Source organism: Aquila chrysaetos, chromosome 5 (genome assembly GCF_900496995.4).
Source record: "Aquila chrysaetos chrysaetos chromosome 5, bAquChr1.4, whole genome shotgun sequence".
In the NCBI taxonomy this organism is placed as follows: Eukaryota; Metazoa; Chordata; class Aves; order Accipitriformes; family Accipitridae; genus Aquila; species Aquila chrysaetos.
Window position 1 is genome coordinate 46,809,040 of NC_044008.1, and position 13,244 is coordinate 46,822,283.

The window sequence follows — 13,244 nt, forward strand, 5'->3', positions numbered from 1 at the left end:
GGTGAGCTTTCAGTTATGTAAGCCCCTTTCAGGTTTGAATTAGAAACAGCAGAATACAAAACAAAATTGAAAACAAATGATACGTGATTTTTATAGTCCTTCTGTTAAGCATATTAACCCACGGGGCAGCATATGTCATTAAAAGGTGATGAAGGTTCTCTTGCAGAAGTACTATTGTTTTAAAGGCATCCTCCCATTTCTAATTAAACACTTCAAAATGGCAGTGCTGTCACGGTAGCTGCTATACAACCATGAAAGTGAACAGCATGTGCTCTCGGAAGTCAACTGAGTTTCACTCTGAGGGTCTATCGCATTATTTTCATAACTGTTGGATATTTCATTTGGTTCTCTTAGCTGCTCAGTCAAACAGCTATAAGTAAAAAAGGTTGCTCTATGAACTGAAAAGGAGGAAAACAATTTTTTTGCAATAATATCCTTGGGGAATGGGTATATTTGGACTAGGCTGAAGGCTGCTATCAGTGATAAGGACTAATAAAGCATGTATGTTGGGTAGGAGGAAAAGACAAGTTGATTCATTTTTATGATAAAAAAAGCAAATTTTCTGGTTTTCTTGCGAGTCTCTGCCAGTCTTGCAAGTATAATGTTTCATATTAGTAGTTGCTGAGGGAAATCATATTCCTCCTGCAAGTCATTGCTGATAATTGCATGACTAACACGGAGTGTGATTTATTTTGAAAACTTTAGGATACAACTCGAAGCTAGCAGTTGTGGAAGTTACTTGTGCTGTGAAGCTGTTTTATGCAAGGTTTGCATGAGAGATGAATTGCTGTTACAGTTATTGCCAGTGGGTGGTGCTTTCCAAGTCTACTTGGAAGCCTAGCTAACATTCAGAATGTGGATTATAGCAAAAAGTAGGATAGTTGGTCGTTTTTTTTTTTTTTTTCCAATTGCAAATGTTAATCATAATCCCCCCCCGCCCTTTGGTTCCAAAACAAACTTTATGCATGACTGCATGTGACCCAAAATACAGGTATCACGTTAGATTCTAGTCCTGCTGGTATCATCCGTTTGCAACAGAGTGTTTCTCATTCAAAACTTTAAGGTCCTGTGCACTTAACAGCACATATTCTGCTGACTTTCTCCTCCAACAATGATTCAACTTGACAGGTCTTTTCTGCTGGGGCATGAACTGTCTGGCTATACTTAATTTTTCCATATTCTTTCTTGCATCAGAATAGTGTCAGGATAGACATCTCTGTACAGAGATGGTGTCACAGAAGTTTAAAGATAGTACTGTCTGAATTTGATTGTATTTCTTCTGAATTTGGTAGCAGAACTCTCATAATTTTAGTTTGGATAAATGTAGCCCTAAGTTGGAGTTGTTGAAGTAGTAGTTTTTTTAATGTTCTTTAGCTATGAAGTAGAAGAGGTGACTATAAATCTTTTAATAGTTTTCTAGAATTGTTGGTTTGGATATAGCACCCAATGCACAGGACAGGGCCTGAGATCCTGCACTGTGTCAGCAGAAGCAAGCTTTGGAAGACCTATGAAAAGAGTGCACTGCAAAAGCAGAATCATGCTTTCTACTAGGTTTAAAAACAAAACGAACCACAAAAAAACCCCAAAATTTGAACTGCTGACACAGTGAAACTCAAGTAGTTTTTATTCTATTAACTTTTTATTTTTAATAACAGATGTGCTTAAATTTTATTTGCTTTTAAAGAGAAAATGTCTTTAAATTTAAATTGAAAGTAAATGTAAATGGAGTGATTGTGGCAGTATGTGCTGCGGCTAGTCTGGAGCAATGCATATGCAACTTGACCAGCTAGTGGCTACCCCTTACAGAACTGAAAAACTGTAACTGCCAGCTTTCAGTGGAGGCATGCATCTCACTCCTTCCTTTATCCAGCTGCCAGTTTTTCACAAAGTGTATAGGAGCTTCATAGCTTTGTGGCTGCTTCTGCTCTGTGAAGGGGTGTTAAAACTGATCAACAGATTTAAATGTTTGGGGAGAAGGTAGAAATTGGAGAAATTCAATGTCTCTGCCCCTTTCTGTAATAAGCTTTGTTTCCTTAGGAAAATGTCCTCGTTTCAGCTTTGTTTTTTGCATTGCAAATTTGGAGCTTTGCTCCAAGAGGTCCTTATTGCATTCACAGTGTGGTGTGTTGAGCCTTAGGGAGTTTATCTTCAGCGTAGCATCCTGAGGGATCACAAGGAATGGGAGCAGTAACATTTTTCTTAACTGGGAGTTGCGCAGGGAGTGGCATAGGGCCAAGGGAACCGAAAGACCTACTTTGGTAAGGTACTCCAGAACCACCACCTTTACAAGCCCACCCATTCCTCTTGCACGCTCTGAAGGAAGTAAGATCAACCAGTCAAGTTAGTCATACTTAATGTAGGGAGTCACTGAATAAATGTGAAAATGAAGGAGCTCTAGTGTTAATGATGTTCATGGTTTAAGAAATGGTAGAGGAGAAAAAGAGGCATCACAGGTGTTTAGTAAGGTTTCATATGCTTCATTGCATGGAAGATCAAACAATAATACAGGACAAAAGGAATACTTTTCTGTAGCTCAGAAGAGGTATGCTTCTATATCTGTCAAATAGTGCAAATAACTACCCTTTCAATTTTTCCTCCTGAGAGCAAATGTAAAGTGGAAAAGACACTATTGTCAGCTTATGGGGAAAATGAAGGACCATTTGTCCTATTAAGTAGATTTACAAAAGATGTGAATGGGATCTTCTTGTGCTGGAAAGAAAGCCCAGCTGTGTCGAAATTGGAACTCTGCTGAGATCCATTTTAAAAAGCAGTGTCTTTTACTTGGCAATGACATTGGATTGGGTAGTGCAAAGAACAAATGCATATTGGTTAAGCTTAAGCATGAATAAAAATATCAAAGCAACTTTCAAAACTATATTAATGTTACAGGATTGTAAACCACTGAAAATCCTTTCTAAGGAAGCTGTAGTGCACATGTTCCTTTACATTGGTACAACAGCTTCCTGTAAAGCTACTACGGTTTTTAATTAAAAAAATACACTTAGTCATCAACACTTTTAATATGTAGATAAAGGTCATTGATCTAAAATGAGATTTGTAGTTCTTCAAACTGAAGATAGAGACATTGGATTATTAGTGTGGTTTTACAGCTTCTTACCAAAATGCAGGGTCGCTTCTATCTGCATGCATTACTGTTCTAGGTGCTCTCTTCATGCAGTCAGGCACCCACTTGGTAAATTTTCTAAAACATGGAATCCGCATCTCACAGAAGAGGTGTAGCATGTTGAGTAATTCATCCATCTTTAGGTTAAATATTCCTCTTCTAAGTACAGATGATGTAATATGAATAGTGTGAACGTTGCCAAAATACTTTCCTACATGCAAAAGGATCAAATTTGTTCATTTCAGTCAAAATGAATAATCATGTTTGTTCTTACACTAATACATTTTATTGCCATTTTAAATACAGAACTTTTTATTCACCATTTCTTGGTGTCTTAACACCCTATACCTGGACACTATATTTTTTTCTATTATTTCCTTTCTAATATTTCAGAACTGTAACAAGAGAGAGAGCACCTGATTCAGGAATTTAAAATGTTTTTTCTTTCCCTTTTCATTCAGATCTGGAGCAAGCACCTACACTCTTGGCTTTGCCTCAGGATAAACTGTGCCTACACTGACATTAATAGAAAGTGATGTGGAGGCAGTAAACTTGCAGTTCAACAGAATTGACAAATCAATTAGATCTGCTTGTTTGTAATTTTACTAGTCTTTTCTGAAATACTAACAGGTTCTTCAAATGTAAGCAAATTTTATTTCAGGAAGCAAACTTCTGATGTTTTTCTTGTGAAAAAGATGACAAGAGTTTGGTCTATAAAGTTTTCCGAAGTGCTGATGTTGAGTGCCTAATTGCTAGGAAGGATTCCTGTCTGTAGGCAGTGTGATGTTTCATGAAAAGAAAATTGATGCTTTTGATTTGTTGATTATTTTAGTGCTAACTTTTTCTTATTCTTGAGGAGATCCTGGTAACTCTTAGAGCTTCTCTTGGAGGGGATTATTTTTAAGAAACTCTTTTCTGTGTAAAATGCTACTGACCTTAAACATACCAATACTTATCTCTTACAATGCTAAAAGAAAGCTCTGTCACCATTACAAGAAACTGCCTAGATTGGCTTATAGTTGAAAGAACAAAACATGAAAGTTTTACTTTAATCTGTAGTATTACTAAATATTTAACAGATGTGCCTTTTGGGTAGCAGGGAAGGACTGCCTGACCTACTTTCATTTTAATCACTGAAGGGTTATTTCATGATTAATTTCTGGTGTGAAAGCTGATCTTCTGAGTGTGGGTTGTCTTCTTTCTTTTTTTCTTGGAAGGATATTGGTGAGAGGAAAGCAGAAAAAATCAATATAAAGGATTTTGTCTCCTCCTTTCAGGTCTTTTTAGCTCTATCTTGAGGTATTGGGATGTTACTGCATTTATGGACTGCTGCGGCAGTAAGTAGCAAGCTCATTCACATGACAGCTGGTCAATTTTCCTTTGCAGCGCATCCCATCAGCCCCTCTAATTTTTTCCAGAGTGTCGTTTCGTGAGAAGCTGACTTTCTTCCAAGGAAATAACTGCAATTCTGTTTTACAGTTGTAGGAATCTGCCTGTACCAATTAATACATTCATATTTTTCCTATTTACTTTTTTCTCATCTCTTCTTTTTGTTTATTGTAGGGTATTTCTCTCACTGTGAAACAGTATAGCGTGTTCTCTGGCTTTTCTTGAAGTTTGCCACCACATATGTGAATCAGTTCATAGGCAGTGTGTCCCAGTGGCTGCTTTTTCCCCTCTTGCATTTTTCAAGTTTCGTCTTTGATTGCCAGTAGGGGTTTCGTGGCACAGATAGGACTTGGTGGATGCTAACAAGTAACATTACCCTTGGCTGTCTGCTGGTTGGTTTTCATTCCATAGACTTGCAGGTCATCTGTTGAATGCATGTGTGAAAACTATGGCTGTTGGTAAGGTCATGGTGAATTTTTAGTGCGTGTTCAAAAAAGCCATTCACTTCAGAGTGCGGAAGAGGAGACCGCCAACAAAATTGGGTAATTGAGGAGTGGGGAGAGTGGAGGCAGTTGACACTGATGTTAAGCACAGCTTTTGGCTTTGAAAACAGTGATGAGTTGTGCTGTAGCATCTGAAATGGACTGTTGCTACATCTTCTTCTTCCCCTATTTCTGTCTCCAGTGGCAGTTGTCTTAATTCCTGCAAGAACCGTGGTCAGACAGGTAACAATCCAGCATTTTCTTCTAGAGGAAACACCTGCTACAGGACAGTTTCGACACTTGCAGCTTTTCTCAAGAGCATGGAACGTATGAAGGCAAACGATAGTTGCGATGAAGAATGTTCCACGCTGTCCACTGTGTTTGACTCTCCTCAAATTTCCTCCTAAATTCCTTGGCCTGTATAGCATAGATAATTTTTACAAGGTGGCCATAAATTCCATGCATTCAGGTCATCTTGTTTATACAACCTGTTTGGAAAATTTGTTCATGAAAACTGTGGGAAGATTTAATAACTAAATAGGTGGCCATTCCTTTGTAGAGCTGTAGCTTCAAAAGTAGATTTCATAGTTTCAGGACTTTACTGGTGTAATTTTGATCCCCCACATAAACTTAGAAAACGTCCAAGCTCTTAAAACCCCTAAGATTTGGGTAGCAGCGAGAGGAAGGCTTACCTTGGGCTGGCTGCAGTGGTTCCTGTTCCAGCTGCTGCTGTACCATTTGCTTGTGTTTCCTGCCACTGCAGTAAGGTTGTCTCAGCTGTTTGTGCAGCATTTGCTGAGACGCTGCAAATGTGTTTATTTAAAAACAGATACTGTAAATAACCAAACATTGGTGTCCTCCCAGTTTGTAAACTGGAGCCCTCTGTTTTGGTACTAGCTCTGCAGTGTGAAATCAATGTAACTTCACCCTCAGAAAACAAGCTTTATTTCAGCTGTACCTTCCTAGCAAAGTCTTACTGTTTTGGATAAAACCCTTTCCTGGAAGCGGGAAGTGGAAATTGGTCGGTATTCCTCACACCGGGTTGGTAAGAGGAAAGCTGAGAAGCTTTGTTTTGTCCTGAAATCAAAAGCTGAAGTCTGGAAATTATGAATTGCTTTCCCCTTAAAGATGGCAAAAATCGTACTGTGTGGAAGGGCTTGAACTCCGTTTACATTGCTGGTTGAGACTTCCAGACAGGCAGTTTGTGTTCAGTGTGTGTAGCCACCGCCCAGCGCTGTTTGCAAACAGCACCATGGCAAAAGAGTTGTTGCTTTGTCTGTCAACACTCCTTACCCTGTTCCTCCTTCTGTGCTCTGGAGCAGTTACCAGAAATTCTTGGGTGCTTGTGGTCTGAATATTTCTTCACAGTAAGCAAATGTGCTGGTATCGATCAGGGAAGCAGTTAAAGATTAAAAGTGTTCACGTTGCTGAAAATTGAACACAAACTTTTTTATTGCATGTGGGAGCAAAAAAGGGAATTCTATATTCTTCTGAACCTGTGGTGAAATTTATAGGAGATTGGAATGAGCAAAGAATGGGTAGAGTTTTAAAAATTATAACCTGTAACACAATGTCAAAGAAATGGATTTTAGTTAAATCTGGAAAAATGCTAAGGCAGGGCATGAAAAAGTGTTCCATCACAGATAGTTGTTTGCCAACTGTATAACAGAACTTAGATGTTTACTGGGGGAGGGGCAATAAAAATTGCCTTGATTTGTGGGAAAGGAGGCAAGGTAATTGAGCCAAGTGAATTAAGGGGCTTGTGAAGTTGTTTTTGTTACTGGTAGATGAATGCATTATGGATACATTAAATTTTGTAGCAGGCTGTCTGCAGCACTTCTTAAATGATAAGACTGGAGAGTAGCCTTAGAAACCTTTATAATTTCCTTTTTTACTTCTCTGCTCTTGAAACACTGTTGAGGAAAGAAACTGAGGCAAGAAAGGGTTGTGCAAGGCAACGTGTTTTCTGTAAAAGCTCACATCTGCTAAATCTTACATGGTAAGTGCAAAACTTGCTTTGTCCACACCTTTCAGTTCTCTACTGTTAGCATCTGTCATGTCAAGGGCCTCTGTGAGAGGGAACGGGGCCTTGTGGTGACTGCAGGCGGCTGTGTAGTTCCTTTCTCATCCCTTGGACCCAGCGTGGGGACCTCTGTTCAGCGAGTGCCTTGGTGCAGACACCAGTGCCCTAACGTGGCCAGACACGTGAATCTTGCCTGTTGGGTGCCTGTATTAACAAGCCCTGATGAATGGACTCATTGAGGACGAGTTGGTTTACATGTTAAATCAGTAACTTTATTTCGTTGAAATTATTTAGATGTGTAAAATGTCCGTGTATGTCTCTTAGGATTGAGGGGGAGGCTTGAAGATTTAGCTGCAGTGGTTCAGAAAGTTTCTGGCAACATCTTAACTCTGGTCTTTTGTTGGAGCTTGTTGCCATCGGAAGTGGTTCAGCAGAAGGGCTGGATGCGGGATGCCCACAAAGACCCAGGTACTGCTGCCACTGCCCACCCGAATCCTTCCAGCTCCTTCTCACGTGGTCTCACTCAGGTGTCTTCATCAATTTTGTTACTGGTAACTTTTTTCTGCCATCTGTAAAGGCATAAAATAAAACCAGGCTCAAAACTGAAATGCATTAGGTTTTGTGAGCATTTGGTGCTCACCATGTTTCATTATAGTAGACTACTGTGTTTGCTGTATTTTATTCTATTTTTTTGTAATGAAACATACTGCAACTTCCTCTCCCTATGACAAGAAGAGGGAGGGTCAGTAGTTTAAGCAAAGGCTCAATGTTTGTTACACGGTTTAGGGAGATCTAGTTAACTACATTGCTTAGTTTTAAGAGGAGGAAAAGAGATCACTTGATCGGTCAGCAAGACCACATGACAAGCAGCTGAATGTAATTAGGGTGCTTGTGTGGGGCTGTCAGATTTGCATGTCCGTGCAAATTTTAGAGCTATTATTCTGAACTACACTATTTTGCTTATATTTTCTTTCTCTGCTGATACTACCTGTAGGTGAGAAACGGCTCTTTTTGCATGACTATGGTATTCAAGAGATCTGAACTGTGTCAGGAAACTTGTCACTGAAGTACTCTTGGAAAACTACAGATCGTTTTGCAGCTGTTAAGCAGAGGTATGTAAACACTTTCTCTTTTTTATTTATTTTCATAAGATTGATTACATTGTTTTCCTTGAGCTGATAGTTGTATGCCAGCTGTTCCTCTGTTAAGAGCTTTGAAACAATGTTGCTGTATTTTTGACAAACTGCCTGAAATATTTTGATATTGAGAGTTCAGCATTGCTGCATCCTCATGTTCTAGGGGCGGAAGTAAACTTAAAACTGGGAAGTATACTGGCTTATGTAAAACATAGACTTTGGGTTTAAATTGCGAAACTGCAGCTCTTTGGTACGTCTTTGGTCGTTGCTTTTCACAAAGAAATCAGTCAGATTTAAATACAAACCTGGGTAAGTTTATCAACAAGATTAAAATAAATGACTGCAGTGACCAGTGACTGGATTCAGTAACCATAACATGCCCTTTCTGGTCCCAAGTCATCAGCCTACATTTCCTTTTGTGTTAAGTCAAACTCATTCTACGGTTAGGAGGTGGAATTAGACCTTTGATAGTAAAGTGTACTGCGCAAATAACATTTCATAATGCAGAACAAAGTAACTCAGTATTTCTAAATGTTGTACTGCTTGAACTTTTTCCCCCTCTATTTATTCCTGTGTTCTTACTAACATATAAAGATAAATTATACTTAATAAAACAGTCTGTTAGAATGGTGTTTTTTTTAACTGGGTTGTGCACCAACGTGTTTGTTCTCAGGTATACTAAATGTACTGATGATAAAGGGAATAAAAATGGTGTGTTGCACAGCCTGTTATTTTTAATTAGCAAAAGAAATTGGACTGCAGGAACCATGAGAGCTCATCTAGTTCACATTCCTTGTTCAATCATATAGTAATGGTCTCAATCCTAAAATTAATTATAGTAAAGGCAGTATGGGGGTGGGATGTGTTTTGTACCTCCTCTGGAAGAAACTCAAAATGTATATGCCCATCTGACTAGGTCATTCCTTGCCTCCCCAAGCATGGATTTGTAATCGGGCATCCTTTGTAGCCCATGTGTTTGCCAGCATTTTTCTAATCATGGACCAAAACTCCAGTTTTTGTAGACTGTAAATAGCCAAGGAGAAGTTGTTCAGAGAACAGAAAACAGTGTTCTCAGCTTCCGTGGGAAGGTCACAAAGCTTTCGCCGGGTTTTAACTGGTGTTTTGCAGCAAGTACCTTAAGATGATTTTTCTAGTCCTGATCATCACCCGTTGACTTGTGTTTATGAGAAAGAAGTGACAAATTCATAAATGTAGTTAAATAAATATGTTTTCTTGCTGTTTCCTTATAGACATCCTCAGTATAGGAAAAAGCTTATAAAAAAAAACTGGGAAGAAGGATTTTTGTATTTGACTTAGTGTTTTTTTCTGTGCTGTGCTGGATGGATTTGTTGCTCTAGTTGCCTCATTGTAATTTACTGTTACATAACACTTCTCAATTATTGCATTACATATGCATTTTGAATGTGTGTTACAGAAACAATTTCTAGCACATTTTAGGGTAGTGATTTCTAAGAGCCTAAGTTATTTGAGGATTAAATTTTTATAATGTTGGGATTCTGTTGTACAGAGCAAAACAATATTGTAGCATGTGGTGCTGCCCCCCTTTCCCTCACCATACTCCTAGTGGGTTTCAGTAGATTTGCTCTTTTTCAGCATGTCTTTCGTTTACAACACTATCTTAAACAAAACACCGTTAGTAATTAAGCCTGGTAAAGGCAAACTACAAATGTAATTCAGCTGAAATTCTTTAAACATGCCGCTAAGAGTGGCATCAAAGAGAAATTATATTTTTTTTTTTTGCCAAAAAAAAAAATATTGAAAAAATGACAACCAACAAAAATTCTGAAACTATACAAAATTTAAAGAATGAACTCAAAAAATCTTAAAAACTGTTAATGGAAAAAGACCTGGAACATATCCTAGTGGAATGAGGGAAATAAGCTCTAGTTAAACAGAATTAGAAATAACTTTTTAAGGAGGAGAAGTTAGAGTAACTTTTCTTTGTTCTAAAATGTTTGGCTTCATAACTAGGAAATAATATAGCTCCTACTTCTGAATTTTGTTTGAACAGTGTGTCATAGAGATAAAGTTTCTTTACAAAAATTCAGTATTGATGCATTATGGTGCAACTGTTGGTATAAACAGAAGCAGAACAGGCATCTTGGTAAGGTAGGAATTCTCTGGGAAGGGGTGGGTTGGTGTATGTTAGCATAGCTCCGCTATAGGCACTGCAGCTGTACTGATTAGTGCTAACTGAGATTTTCTTTTTTCATATACTGAATTTGTTTTTACTGAAATGTCATTACTGGATTTTTATTTCCTTCTATAGGAATTCATATGCACTGGTTTAAAATCAAACCAAACACTGCAAGCCAAAGTCAGTATTTTAATAGAAGATGAAACAGCAGTGCCTACTTGAATGAGTCTTTTCAAATAGAAACTCTTGTTGGACAGTACCACTGCATACTACCGGTTTCTTGTGACTTGTGCACAGAAGTGTGTAGCTGAATAGATTTTCATATCTACTCACCCTTTATATTCCATTTTTCATTTCAGAGGTTTGATGCCTTTCTCACTCATAATGTAGAACGTAAAAAATTGCAAATCATTACATGAAGTTAGTTCGTCAGTTTGCGTGACATTTTCAGAGTCTTCATAAGTATGCAAAGTTTTATACTTGGTGTCAAGTCAAGAACGCAGTCTGAATCCACTGTGGTATGAAAACTACATGCATTCCTTGACACAGTTTTCTATGGGGAACTTGCACTGCTTGGATCAATTAGAGCAGTCTGACTGGCAATTTATTTTCTTAGCTTATCTTTGTATATTTTTTCTGGAACTTGGGTTATAGAGGTGGTTGTTCTAAAAGCTCACTGCTGCTAAGCCATTTCTTAGCTATAGCAGAAACAATCTGAATAATTAAGACTTCTGGGGGGAGAGGTAGGAAATTGCCTGTTATTGTAGGTCAGTTAAAGCAAAACTTAAGGACACTGTGTGTCTACATGAAATGTTATGAAAGAATTCTGCAGGAAGGCATCTACAACATGAAAAGCTGGCAACAGCTGCCAGGTTTCAGCCAGGGGTGTTACTCTACAGCTATCTTGGGGCCCTCCCTCAGTCCAGGAATAGCTAAAATGAATAGTAAGGGCAAACTGTGACATTAGACTTGTGATTCTTTTTTCTTTCCTTGCAGGGCTTATGCATACCTCCATGACAGGAATTAGTGTAAGAAGTTCTAGTTTGCTGTGCTCTTTATCTGAGCAGTCTTTGCTGTACATCAAGATTTAACTATAATTCATGCTATAATACGGGATTCTGATCAGAGTAGCACGATAAATAGTGTTGGTAACTCAGGTTGAAAAACAGCAGGCTTTTTGAATGGAAGCTTTGTGTTGTGCAGTTCAGACCACTTAATCGGTGCTTCTTTTGAATTACCCCTTCCCTGAGGCTCTAGAAAACAAGCTGTGCTAGAATACGAATTGAAGCAAACATTTTGCCAAAGCACTGTCTGAATATTTTGGCAGACTGCAGAGCCTCAATAGAAAGCTTGGACAGTGTTAATACATGCTACAGTTCTGGAGCTGTTCAAGTGGAAGATTCAGTGACTTGTTGAAAGTATGGTCTTATTTTTCTATTCTTGCAGGGAAAAAAACCCCCAAACCTGTTGTTTCAGCTTTGCTTTGTTAGAAGAGTTTAAGAATGATACTTTTGAGCCACAAGCGTGCTCCAAAATGACTGTGTCTTGCTGTCACAGATCAAGATTTCTGCTTTGCTGTCGCATGTTAGTAACTTCCTGAAGAGAACAGGTTGTGGCCTATTGAATACCACTGTGCTCTATTTCAAGCAGAAGTGGTGTTTTATTATGTAATGGACAAGTTAAATTATGCCCAGAGTATTCTCAGCAAGTTATTTCTAACCTTTTCATTGCATTTATGAAACATGGAAGCATCACATATGATGCTTACTATTTCCAGACATGTTTACTAAAAAATCCTGCCGAGTACTGGCTGAAAATCTCTCTCTCAGACTGTAGCCATTACAGACTATGAAATCAAAGGCTCAGTTCCTTTTTGAGACCTCTTAAGAGCAGATTATTCATGACTGACCCATCTCTCAATTTCTTTGAAGTGTCATGCTGCCAGCCTGCAGTGCTCTGACTGTCTCCACATGGCAGTGGTTGCCAGCATGATCTGGAGTAGGCCCAATGAGCTCGGCGCCTGCAAGGATGCTTCTGTCAAGATGTTATGATTTTTAAAAGCTTGGGAGAAGTCAATGCTAGCTGTGAGCCAGTTTTATCAATCTAGATACATCCTTCTGTCTCCATCCATGTGTACCACTTCCCTGCTTAGCATCTCTGACTGTCCCTTGCATTTCAAGTCCAATCACATTGGATTTGAGATTAAGGAGTAGAAAGAATAACCTTTTCTAGTTACTCGACAGGGTTTTTCTCAACTGACAGTTTCCTGTGCTTTCCCACAGATAACTACAAATTTATTTTCCCCTTTTTGCTAGATCGATTTAAGAAACCCTTCTGATTAGGAATAATAAGTTATTTGTGGAAATATTTAATGTCATGCCCAGTATTCATAGATAATAGAGATTTTCCAGCTCATTAGAAATGGATATTGATTAGGTCTTCAGTCAATAACTTTGATAACCAGTAGGTTTTCTGAGGAACAGGATGTTTTCACTGTGGCTGGAAGTGTGATCTGACACATCAGTCCTGCTCCAAAAGGCCACGATGCCTTGTGGTTAGCTGTTTTCATTTGGCAAGTGTAGACAGACTGACTTCTGATGGACTTAAAAATCTTTGGATACTTCAGTGTCATCTAAGCAATGAGAAAACTTTTAACGTCCTGAGGAATAAACAGCCAGAACAAAATGTAGGAAATGCTATATACTGTGTCCCTCCTGTTATTGTTGAACTAAATCAAGTAACTTGCACCAAAAATAAGGACAGATCACAATGTTAGAGAAAAGCAATAATGCTAAAGAATGGTAGCAGCTGCAAAAAAAAGTAACTTTTGTTGCATCTTCCAATCAAAAACCAGAGTTAGCAAGGAACAGAGTTTACCTCCCTCCTGTGAAAAACAAGCGAAGCAGATATTTCCCAATCCAAAGGATGAAAA

General features: G+C 38.5%; 1 protein-coding gene across 16 annotated transcripts in view; it reads left to right on the plus strand.

Moving 5' to 3' along the window:
• The window catches only part of RAB27A (RAB27A, member RAS oncogene family), a 36,211-nt gene that overhangs the window by 5,410 nt on the left and 17,557 nt on the right, over positions 1 to 13,244 (plus strand). For 5 of the 16 annotated variants that reach the window (XM_041123734.1, XM_030014368.2, XM_030014372.2 and 2 more), the window contains one exon: positions 8,013 to 8,130. The exons of 1 other annotated variant lie outside the window; for it this stretch is intronic. The gene's annotated coding sequence lies outside the window, so the exon portion shown is untranslated. Of the gene's footprint in view, positions 1 to 21; positions 6,995 to 7,342; positions 7,487 to 7,793; positions 7,895 to 8,012; positions 8,131 to 13,244 lie in introns of those variants that run through there. 10 more of the 16 variants (XM_030014371.2, XM_030014360.2, XM_041123733.1 and 7 more) reach the window with 9 other exon arrangements.